A 12,084-nucleotide genomic window follows, 5' to 3' on the forward strand; every position below is an offset into this window, starting at 1 on the left:
TTAAATCATCACCACCACGGTGCCAGGCTAGGTGCCTGTACCTCCCCCCACTCACCCCCCCCCCCCGGTGCCAGGCTAGGTGTCTGTACCCACCCCCACTCACCCCCCTCTCTCTGTGTCTCTCTCTGCTTGTTAAATCATCACCACCACGGTGCCAGGCTAGGTGTCTGTACCCCCCCCACTCACCCCCCGGTGCCAGGCTAGGTGTCTGTACCTCCCCCACTCACCCCCCCCCGATGCCAGGCTAGGTGTCTGTACCCCCCCCCACTCACCCCCCTCTCTCTCTGTGTCTCTCTGCTTGTTAAATCATCACCACCACGGTGCCAGGCTAGGTGTCTGTACCCCCCACTCACCCCCCGGTGCCAGGCTATACGGGCGATCTTTGTGTGTTGGGAGCAAGTTTGAGTGGCATGTAACCGTGGGAGTTGAACGGGCGCCTGCTGCTACTGACAATCGTTGACAACGGTTGGATAGACGCTGATAGACACACACACAGACAAGACCAGGTGGACAGACACAGACAAGAGGAACAGAGACTGAGAAAGATACACAGAGACTAAAAAACACAGGCAGAGAGACACACAGAGGCGAACAGAGACACAGACGGACAGAGATGTTGAATCGAACTCGCTGAACTCGCTCCATTGAAAGAGATTCCTCGATCTTTGCCCATCCCCAGAAGTCGTTCTAGTTTCTATTTATTTCATTGTGTGTGGTGTGTAGTGTAAGCCATGTGGGATATCGATGTACACGGACATGAACAACATCAGCAGACAAGACGTCTTTCATACTCTTTGGTTTCTTCGGTAAAGTCACGTAGGTAAAATAAATAAATGACGAAGTTTCGATCGCAACACGAGCGGTCGTCCTCAGGCGAAAACATCCAGACATTGTCGCGGCAGAAGTCACGTGAGCTACAGCTGAGCATTGTTGTCATGCGGTGGGCTCACGCGAAATTGATTTCTGCAACACGAAGGTACTTTGAAAACCCACTGGCGATGCTCTTTTATATAAGCGCACAACTTTATCTATCTGTATTCTTAGTTCTTTCTTAAAATTCTTAATTTTTATTTCATTTTTTACCTACGTGACTTTACAGAAAGAACTAAGAATATGAATCCTTGCAGTCACGAAAGCTTCAAATCTAGAATTAATCTGTGATGAATGCTGCACTTTCCGTCGTTTTCATGCAGGGGGCGCTATAACCCTACGCGCCTCCTGCATGAGCGACGGAGGCGCAGGGACAGACGTTCGACCACGTTGGAATCGATCTGCAGACGGCGGTCGTCTGGCACGGCCAGCTCTGTGTCGCCTCATCTCAATCCCGCGATCCCAACCAGGTGAAAGTCCGCATCGAACCGAATCCCCGGCAAGGCCATCTACTTAACGACGAGAGAAAATTCACACGAAATGTCGTTTTCAATTAAGTCTTCCAGATGTAAAATGATATAAGCTTTTATTGAAGAAACACAATTCAAAACATAATACAATTCAAAGTTGTTTCATTTTTAAACTTCAAAACGGAGCATTGGGAGTTGGCGTGGATGCGTCATTCGTGTGCAATTTTCTTCGTGACTTTCCTGGCCCAAGGCCGTAAATGGTTGAGGGGCACCGCAGGCAATTAGGCTTGCTTCACCCCATGGTTGTCAACATCCAGACGTTAATCAGCAAGGACCATTTCTTGTCCTAGTTCGCAAACATATAAGACATCAAGCAAAATTCTCATGAGTGTTGTTGTGGAGAATGCATCTACTAGATGTGCTCTGCCTTGTAACCAAATACAAATCTGTACCAAAAATGTATTTCAAATGTGCTCTTAAAATGACCTCCTTGCTATGAAGCAGATCAGCAGACACGACATGTTTCATTTATCGATCTCTCCACGAAACAAATGAATGTTTTACACAAACTATAACTAGCACAGACTTCTGGGAGCGCGTCATTGATTCAGTGCAAGCCACCTGTGGACCCTTATTGGTGCACAGCGTCTCAACAGCAGCTGGGCTTGCTTCAACCGATAGCTTCAAACATCCAGACGTTAATCAGTAAGGCGCATTTCTAGTCCTAGTTAGACGAAATGTGTCAACACGTAATACAAAATTATAATTCAAGTTGTTGAGAATGTATCTCCTCTACGTGTAACTTTTAAGTGGTTTGCCTTGTAACTGATGAATGATCCGAGTGTGCTCCCTATTTCAAAGACAATGAGTTGCTCCAGAGGGAGATGCTTCCTGAAAACACAAAAGTACCCTTTGACCTATATCACAAGAACAATGAGTCTCACCTGAGTGATCTGTACAGGTTACTTCCAAAACACACAGTGTCCTAACATGACTTATTCAATGTTTGACCCTTATAGACAAAATGGTACATGTACGCACACAATCAGACAAGTATTCATTCAAAATTAGTGACAGGCATATTAACAAAATTGAATTACTGCACTGAAATATACTGCATTAGGTTACATTGCATTAACAAGAAGCTAATTTAAAAAAATACGCACCGTCTGCTTAACAGTGTATGTACAACATACTAATGCACCATTCAAAACGAGTCGGCCATTGCATGCTGGTGTCTGGGTAAAAATTGATAAAAATTCTAAACATTACCTACAAACTCCACAACTGAGATGCCACATCAACCATTGCCCCCTACTGACAGGCTCTTGTCCACATGCAGGCCGGTGCAGGGCCACCACCTTGTGCCACACAGGGGCAGCTGCTACTTGGGGATGCTCTTCGAGTGTTTGAGACGAGAAACGATACAAAACTACGAATTGCCGAGGCAATTAAGCAAGCACAATATAAATGCAATTGATAACATTGAATGCTTGGGAGCTTATTGGCATTCGCTCCTGGTTAGAGGTCTACCCATCACACAGGTCCACAAAGATTGGCCGCTCTTACCCTGCAGGTTGAACCTAGGAACTGAGTGTTCAACTTCACATTCTTGTCATTAGAGGCCTGTGACAAAGGTGCATCTATTGGAGCGGCATCGTCTAAGGCAGTGGTTCTTAACCTTGTTGGAGGTACTGAACCCCACCAGTTTCATATGCGCATTCACAGAACCCTTCTTAATTGGAAAAATAAAATATTTTTTCAAATTCAAAACATAGGTACATGTTTTACTGGTGCACAATCATGAGTCAGGTGTGTGTCTTAACCTCCGCCGAACCCCTGAGACTGACTCACCGAACCCCTGGGGTTCGATCGAACCCAGGTTAAGAACCACTGGTCAAAGGCTTACGCATCTCCCGGGTCTCCATTTGACTTTGTATTGTCTCGGAGGAAGTCCACCCACACCTCCACTTCCACAAACTGCTGGGAGTCGCCTCGCTCTGCCTCACAGTCAGAATTCTCCTCCTGCTTCACGTTGCCTCCATCGATACGAAGGTCCCATTTGGGAGTTGAATCTTCATCTTCACATTTTACCTTCACTTCTTTGCTCTTCACCATCACGTCTTCACATTTCACATTCACCTCTTCATATTTCACCTCGTTACCTTTAAAAGTGTCCAAGCTGGGATTTTCTTCCGGTTCTTGTTTGATGAGCGATGGGCTCATTGCAGCACTTTGACTTTCACAAGCTGATTTCACACTCCACTCCTGGTGGATCTTCTGATGCTTGTGTGTTCTCTGGTGTCTTTGAAGATGTGGTGACCATGCAAACGCCTTCCCACACACACTGCACTTGAAGGGGTTTTCTCCCGTGTGTGTTCTCTGGTGTGCTACAAGAGCAGATGACTGTGCAAACGCCTTCCCACACACACTGCACTTGAAGGGTTTCTCTCCATTGTGTGTTCTCTGGTGTTTTATAAGAGCAGATGACTGTGCAAACGCCTTCCCACACACACTGCACTTGAAGGGTTTCTCTCCCGTGTGTGTTCTCTGGTATGTTACAAGAGCAGATGAATGTGCAAACGCCCTCCCACACACACTGCACTTGAAGGGTTTCTCTCCTGTGTGAGTTCTCTAGTGCCGTGTCAAATGTTCAGGACGATCCGTGCTGTATGCACACCGGTCGCATTGATGCCTTTTTGCACCAAGCTGCGCCGAGTGCCTTTGCTCCATGAGACCACTTCTGCAGAGGCAGCGACAGCTGCAGACAGAAAAAGAAGAATATCCACACCATCTACACGTCAGTATTGAGGCACAGAGGAATGCATATACACAGTCACACGTCACTTACACGTCTATAGTTATTCATATATTTATGATATATAAAAAAAAAAGTGTCCCAAATTCATCACACGGGCTGTTATGGCACACAATGAGAGGCCAAATGGTCATAAACATGCCTGGAAACCCTCGTATCTTCAAAATGAACGTTAACCCGAAACTCAGAGCACACAATTTCAGCTGTTTGGCTTCAAAATAAATGTTTATGAAAGCTAAATTCAGCTGACATAGCAAAGGGTGTTGAAAATAATACTATTTGTGTCATGCACAAATGCATAATTAATGTTCAATCGCAACTTAGAGGTGCGAAGCCAGGCACAGATGTCCTTGATTGCTGGGATGAGCAGTTCCGACTTCAGCTGCTGCACGTGTGTGCTGTGATCACTTCCTGACTCCATTCTTACAAAGAGTTCCAGAGGAAAACTAAAATAAACTACTGTTTTGATATAACCTCTGTGCTCAATAGAGTTAATAGACTTTACTGCAAATACAAACTTGACACTGTCACACACTCAGAGGTGGAGCCAGGATTTTCAGGTAGGGGGGGAAACCCCTCCAGCAATGAAAAATTACAGGAGTTGTTAGTGAGAAAGGAGTTGTTAGTGAGAAAGGACTTGTCCCTTGCTTTTCATTCGACGCGTGCGATCGTCATCGCGCTCGCTGAACGTGTTGATGCCTTCAGGAAAGAAAAATAGACTTTTGTATTTTGGGGGGGGGGGGGGGGGAATGACCATGACGTATGTGGCATCAACCCGCATCACACCTGAGCTAAGCGCTCTGCAATGCTTACCCCCCTACCACATGGCTCTTCGCGCGCCGTACTTCTACAGCTGTTCACAGCGTGCCGGGAGATTTTAGGTGGCGCTTCGCTCCTGGCCGATGAAGTCAATGGCTTCTCGGAGTTTCAATACAAATCCGTGTGAAGAACGGGTACAACTGCCATCTTAAATATAAAGCAGAACTTACACGTGTTTGTTTGTGTGCAGCAGCAAAAACTCTCCAACGCTGAGCTCTGGCGTCATGAAATTTTCACAGCTTATGCTGTCTGAAATGTCTAAGCGAACGCCGCGTCATTCCCTTCCCGAGTGGCAAAAATCGACCTGACGTAGCAGTGGGTTCAGGTTGAATTTCCTTGAGTGAAAACATCCGATTTAGGTAAATTGAAGTGTTTCGGCTTCCTTCTTGCAAGCATCAATTTTTTCAGGGTTTTTCAGTGAATTATGAGGGAATATTAAATTAATCCAAGACAAGAATCCAAGTCCCGGGCAAAGCCGGGTAGTGAAGCTAGTTACTAATAAACCCCAATGATCCTATCGAAATTACGGATTTCTATCGGATCGTTGGGGGGGCAAGTGCCACCCCACCCCCACTGGCTCCACCACTGTCACACACTGGCACGGTTCACAGGTGGTGGTGTGTCCAGACCCACGCCTGGCCACCTTTCACCTGCTCAGTATTAATGCTTCCTCACTCCACCAAGTAATTCATTGAGGATCAACCAACACAGCCGAGGCTGCGTGTCTCTCTGTGGTGAGATGTTAACTACCTGTCCTGGCATACAGGAAGTCGTGGGTTCCATCCCGACCCTGACGCCTGCTGTATATTTGTAGTTTACGTGTCTCTCTCTCTCTCCCCGTGGTCGCGTGGATTTCCTTCCCGATCCCCGGGTTTCCCCTCCACACGCCTATAGTGAACACCGCCACGTGTCTATAGTGAACACCTCCACGTGTCTATAGCGAACACCTCCACGTGTCTATAGTGAACACCTCCACGTGTCTATAGTGAACACCGCCACGTGTCTATAGTGAACACCGCCACGTGTCTATAGCGAACACCGCCACGCGTCTATAGTGAACACCTCCACGCGTCTATAGTGAACACCTCCACGTGTCCAGAGTGAACACCTCCACGTGTCTATAGTGAACACCTCCACGTGTCTATAGTGAACACCTCCACGTGTCTATAGTGAACACCTCCACGCGTCTATAGTGAACACCTCCACGTGTCCAGAGTGAACACCGCCACGCGTCTATAGTGAACACCTCCACGCGTCTATAGTGAACACCGCCACGTGTCTATAGTGAACACCTCCACGTGTCTATAGTGAACACCTCCACGTGTCTATAGTGAACACCGCCACGCGTCTAGAGTGAACACCTCCACGTGTCTATAGTGAACACCTCCACGCGTCTATAGTGAACACCTCCACGTGTCTATAGTGAACACCGCCACGCGTCTATAGTGAACACCTCCACGCGTCTATAGTGAACACCGCCACGTGTCTATAGTGAACACCTCCACGCGTCTATAGTGAACACCGCCACGTGTCTATAGTGAACACCGCCACGCGTCTATAGTGAACACCTCCACGCGTCTATAGTGAACACCGCCACGCGTCTATAGTGAACACCTCCACGCGTCTATAGTGAACACCGCCACGTGTCTATAGTGAACACCTCCACGCGTCTATAGTGAACACCGCCACGTGTCTATAGTGAACACCTCCACGCGTCTATAGTGAACACCGCCACGTGTCTATAGTGAACACCGCCACGCGTCTATAGTGAACACCGCCACGTGTCCAGAGTGAACACCGCCACGCGTCTATAGTGAACACCTCCACGTGTCCAGAGTGAACACCGCCACGCGTCTATAGTGAACACCTCCACGCGTCTATAGTGAACACCGCCACGCGTCTATAGTGAACACCTCCACGTGTCTATAGTGAACACCTCCACGTGTCCAGAGTGAACACCTCCACGCATCTATAGTGAACACCTCCACGTGTCCAGAGTGAACACCTCCACGCGTCTATAGTGAACACCGCCACGCGTCTATAGTGAACACCTCCACGCGTCTATAGTGAACACCGCCACGTGTCCAGAGTGAACACCTCCACGCATCTATAGTGAACACCTCCACGTGTCCAGAGTGAACACCTCCACGCGTCTAGAGTGAACACTGCCACGTGTCTATAGTGAACACCGCCACGCGTCTAGAGTGAACACTGCCACGTGTCTATAGTGAACACCTCCACGTGTCCAGAGTGAACACCTCCACGCGTCCAGAGTGAACACCTCCACGTGTCCAGAGTGAACACCTCCACGTGTCTATAGTGAACACCACCACGCGTCCAGAGCGAACACCGCCACGTATCTAGAGTGAACACCGCCACGCGTCTAGAGTGAACACCGCCACGCGTCCAGAGTGAACACCACCACGCGTCTAGAGTGAACACCACCACGTGTCTAGAGTGAACACCGCCACGCGTCTAGAGTGAACACTGCCACACGTCTAGAGCGAACACCGCCACGCGTCCAGAGTGAACACCACCACGCATCTAGAGTGAACACCACCACGCGTCTAGAGCGAACACCGCCGTGTCTAGAGCGAACACCGCCACGCGTCTAGAGTGAACACCGCCACGTATCTAGAGTGAACACCACCACGCGTCTAGAGCGAACACCGCCACGTGTCTAGAGTGAACACCACCACGCGTCTAGAGTGAACACCGCCACGCGTCTAGAGTGAACACCACCACGCGTCTAGAGCGAACACCGCCACGTGTCTAGAGTGAACACCACCACGCGTCTAGAGTGAACACCGCCACGCGTCTAGAGCGAACACCGCCACGTATCTAGAGTGAACACCACCTCGCGTCTAGAGCGAACACCGCCACGTGTCTAGAGTGAACACCACCACGCGTCTAGAGTGAACACCGCCACGCGTCTAGAGCGAACACCGCCACGCGTCTAGAGCGAACACCGCCACGTGTCTAGAGTGAACACCACCACGCATCTAGAGTGAACACCACCACGCGTCTAGAGCGAACACCGCCGTGTCTAGAGCGAACACCGCCACGCGTCTAGAGTGAACACCGCCACGTATCTAGAGTGAACACCACCACGCGTCTAGAGCGAACACCGCCACGTGTCTAGAGTGAACACCACCACGCGTCTAGAGTGAACACCACCACGTGTCTAGAGTGAACACCGCCATGTGTCTAGAGCGAACACCGCCACGCGTCTAGAGCGAACACCGCCACGCGTCTAGAGTGAACACCGCCACGCTGTTGACGAGCCTCACCTTGTTGTTATTGTTGTTGTGGGCAGGTCGCTTCTGAACACAAGAGCGGTACAGCAGCTCAAGCGGGCGTGGCCTGGTAAGAAATGAAAAAAAACTGTGAATATTTAAAACAAAACAAGTTACAAAGTAGCGAGCCAGGTGAAGGGAAATTAAAACTTAAGCAAGATACTCTTTCGGTAAAGTCACGTAGGTAAAACATTAAAATTAATGAAAGTAAAATAAAATAAAATATTTTATTTTATTTTATATTATTTTACTTTCATTAATTTTAATGTTTTACCTACGTGACTTTACCGAAACAACCTAAGAATATGAATCATTGCAGTCACGAAAGCTTCAAATCTAGAAGAAACTCTTTGGTTCTTTCGGTAAAGTCACGTAGAATAAATAAATAAAATAATAGCATACGACATTTCGATTGCAACACAAGCAATCATCATCAGGTACAAATGAAAGAGAAAAAAAACCTAGTAAACTTAGAAATGTAGTGCAATACAACACAGAGAGTCGGCTAACATAACAGTCAACAGCCCACCTGGTTGATAACGTTCTTCCAAAGATTGCTCAATTTGAGAGAGAGACACGGAGACACATAGACAGACACATAAGCAGAGAGAGAGAGAGAGATGACACATAGACACACAGAGAGAGATGACAGAGAGACACACAGAGACACACAGAGACACACAGAGACACACACAGAAACAACGCCTCTGTGTCCAGGCCTTAAATAGAGAGAGAGGGGGGCAGAGAGAGAGAGGGGGGTAGAGAAAGGGGCAGAGAGATGGGTGGTGGTGGGAATCCGGTTTCAAGTACCACCATCCCTCTCAAAAGAATTCTCTCATCAAAACGCTATACCGCAGAGCCAATGGCATTTCTGACCAACACCACTTGGCCGGTGAATTAAGTCATGTACATCGGGCCCTCAGGATGAACGGATACTCTGACCGCACTATCCGCCAAGCTGTTTCTCCCACCATACAGAAACAGCCACATGAAACTCCAACCAAAACTATCACGTTGCCATACATAGCAGGCGTGACCAAAAAGATCTCCAAAATTCTAAACAAACATAAGATCCAAGTCCGATTCAGTACAGTGCATAATATCCGTTATTTGATTCCATCTGTGAAGGATGTCGTTCCTGACTTACAGTATCCTGGAGTCTACAAATTGAGTTGCATTTGTGGTGATTGCTACATTGGAGAAACGAAACGTCATGTTGCTGATCGTGTCCGCGAGCACAAGTCAGATCTGAAACACGGCAGAACTGATTCTTCGGCCGTTGCCGATCATTGCTACAACTCGGTGGGCTCTCATGAAATTGTCTTTTCCGAGACCAAGGTTCTCTGCAAGCCTCCTGGCTACCATCAAAGGTTTGTGCACGAAGCCATACAAATATACAAACACAGACATAATTTCAACCGTGATGATGGGTACAAACTTAGTAATCATTGGAAAGATGTTATCAACCACGCAAAAAAGATTTAACTACACTTATTTGCCAATCTTATTTGACAGACAACTATTACAGTTTTACCATGTTTAGTGGTGGTATCCCTGCCACAGGTTGAGTCACAAACCGCACCTCTCCACAACAAAGGCTCAGCCTTTGTTATGCAGTCTATTCTTAGTCTTAAGCCTCACCTTACCATATTAATAATGCGCCCCTTGCACCACGATCTTCTCCAACCATTATATAAACGGAGTGGTAGCTACTGCAATCTCTCATTTACTTGATACAGCTGTCGTGGCTGTGACGGTACCACCTGAAGACGGAAGCTTGTGTTGCCTCCGAAACGTCGTGATTTTTTATTTTATTTTACTTTTTTACGTGACTTTACCGAAAAAACCTAATAATAAGCGAGAGAATTGAAGCAAACGCGACCAGGCGAGGGCAGGAGGCAAGGCCCCGCGTTGTAAAGTTCCAAAGTGGACATCGCTTCCATGCTCGCTGCTACTCAATTGACATCCCTACGAGAGAGAGAGCGAGGCGCTACCTCGGTAAACAACAACCACCACAACCACCACAACAACAACCACCACAACAACCACAATCACCACAACCGCGATGAGAATCTCACCTCGGATTTCAGTGCACGGGCCGAGCGGAAACTTCCCGGTCCCTCGTGACGTCACGCGGCAGCAGGTGACATGACGTCACTTGCGGTGTACGATGACACTCCCCTCCCCACAATGAGCGGCTCGAAACTCGCGACGACTTCACGAATAAATTATGTTAATGAGCCGCCAGTCACCGGGCGTGGCTTTGCCCAAATAAGGATTGGCACTGGGACAGGTATCGGCAGCGGCTGAGTGGATGTGACGTCACGCTCAAGAGCGCGGTGGTCGGGGGTGAGTGACATGACGTCACTAACGAGGCACCTCCCCCTGGCGTTTGACGCCGATGAGGTCACGCTGAGCGGTGACGTCAGAAGCCATACAAATATACAAACACAGACATACATTCAACCGTGATGATGGGTACAAACTTAGTAATCATTGGAAAGATGTTATCAACCACGCAAAAAAGACTTAATCACAAATTTTTTGGACCATCTTATCTGACAGGCACTATTTTACTGTACTTTACCGAGTGTTAACATCCCCAGTTATTTTAACAGTACTCTCTTCATTGTTCAGCCAGCATTGGTATAAACATGGGCATTTTCGTTCTTTTGTCTATCATGTGTATTAGAGCTTCCCTCCTCCTCTCTGCCCATTGTGTTGGCGGGTGCAGTGGCTGGCCGCTAGCGCACAATCGCTCCATTGTGTTGGCGTGTGCAGTAATTGGCCGCTTGCGCACAAGCGCTTCCACGTCCATCGCCCACCCTTTTGGCCTCGCCCCCCCTCCCTCCCGATACGTTCCTTTCATTGGCTACCATAGTCTGATGAGCTCCCCCCTCCCTCTCCCTCCCCCTTCAACTCGCTTTTAAGGGATTACATCTTGAATCATGGCCTCACTTGATGCAGCTAATCTGGCTGTGACGGTCCCACCTGATGACGGAGACTTGTGTTGCCTCCGAAACGTCGTGATTTTTTATTTTATTTTATTTTCATTCATTTTGATGTTTTACCTACGTGACTTTACCGGAAAAAACCTAAGAAGAAATTTAACATGGTTGCTGCAGCGCCACCGTGTGGACACATAGTGCAACTGCAGCGCCTCAGCGCGCTAATTGTAGCAGTGGAACTGTTCGGTGTCTTCACGGCTTCATTGCAGCCAACCCGCTTGGGACAAACGCCAGAACGCCGCAGCAGCAGCAGCGTGGGGGGGCTGGTCACGTGGGTGGGGGAGGGGTGGGGCTGGTCACGTGGGCTGGGGGAGGGGCGGGGCTGGTCACGTGGGCTGGGGGAGGGGAGGGGCTGGTGACGTGGGCATGGGCTGGTCACGTGGGCGGGGGGGGGGCTGGTCACGTGGGCGGGGGGGGGGCTGGTCACGTGGGCGGGGGAGGGGCTGGTCACATGGGCGGGGGGGGGAGTGGCTGGTCACGTGGGCGGGGGGAGGGGCTGGTCACGTGGGTGGTGGGGGAGGGGCTGGTCAAGTGGGCGGGGGAGGGAGTGGCTGGTCACGTGGGTGGGGGGGGAGTGGCTGGTCATGTGGGCGGGGGGAGGGGCTGGTCACGTGGGTGGGCGGGAGGGGCTGGTCACGTGGGCGGGGGAGGGGAGGGGCTGGTCACGTGGGAGGGGGGAGGGGCTGGTCACGTGGGCGGGGGGGGGAGGGGCTGGTCACGTGGGTGGGGGGGGAGGGGCTGGTCACGTGGGTGGGGGGGGAGGGGCTGGTCACGTGGGTGGGGGGGGAGGGGCTGGTCACGTG

General features: G+C 49.5%; 1 long non-coding RNA gene across 1 annotated transcript; it reads right to left on the minus strand.

The window, feature by feature from the left end:
• Positions 1–1,439: 1,439 nt before the first annotated feature.
• Positions 1,440–10,449, minus strand: LOC144951613 (uncharacterized). Its single transcript, XR_013640518.1, has 3 exons — positions 10,352–10,449; positions 8,268–8,340; positions 1,440–4,101 (listed from the first exon to the last, which is right to left on the minus strand). It is a non-coding gene; the product is annotated as an uncharacterized LOC144951613 (long non-coding RNA).
• Between the last annotated feature and the right edge of the window lie 1,635 nt (positions 10,450–12,084).

This window comes from Lampetra fluviatilis, chromosome 63, assembly GCF_964198595.1.
Source record: "Lampetra fluviatilis chromosome 63, kcLamFluv1.1, whole genome shotgun sequence".
In the NCBI taxonomy this organism is placed as follows: domain Eukaryota; kingdom Metazoa; phylum Chordata; class Hyperoartia; order Petromyzontiformes; family Petromyzontidae; genus Lampetra; species Lampetra fluviatilis.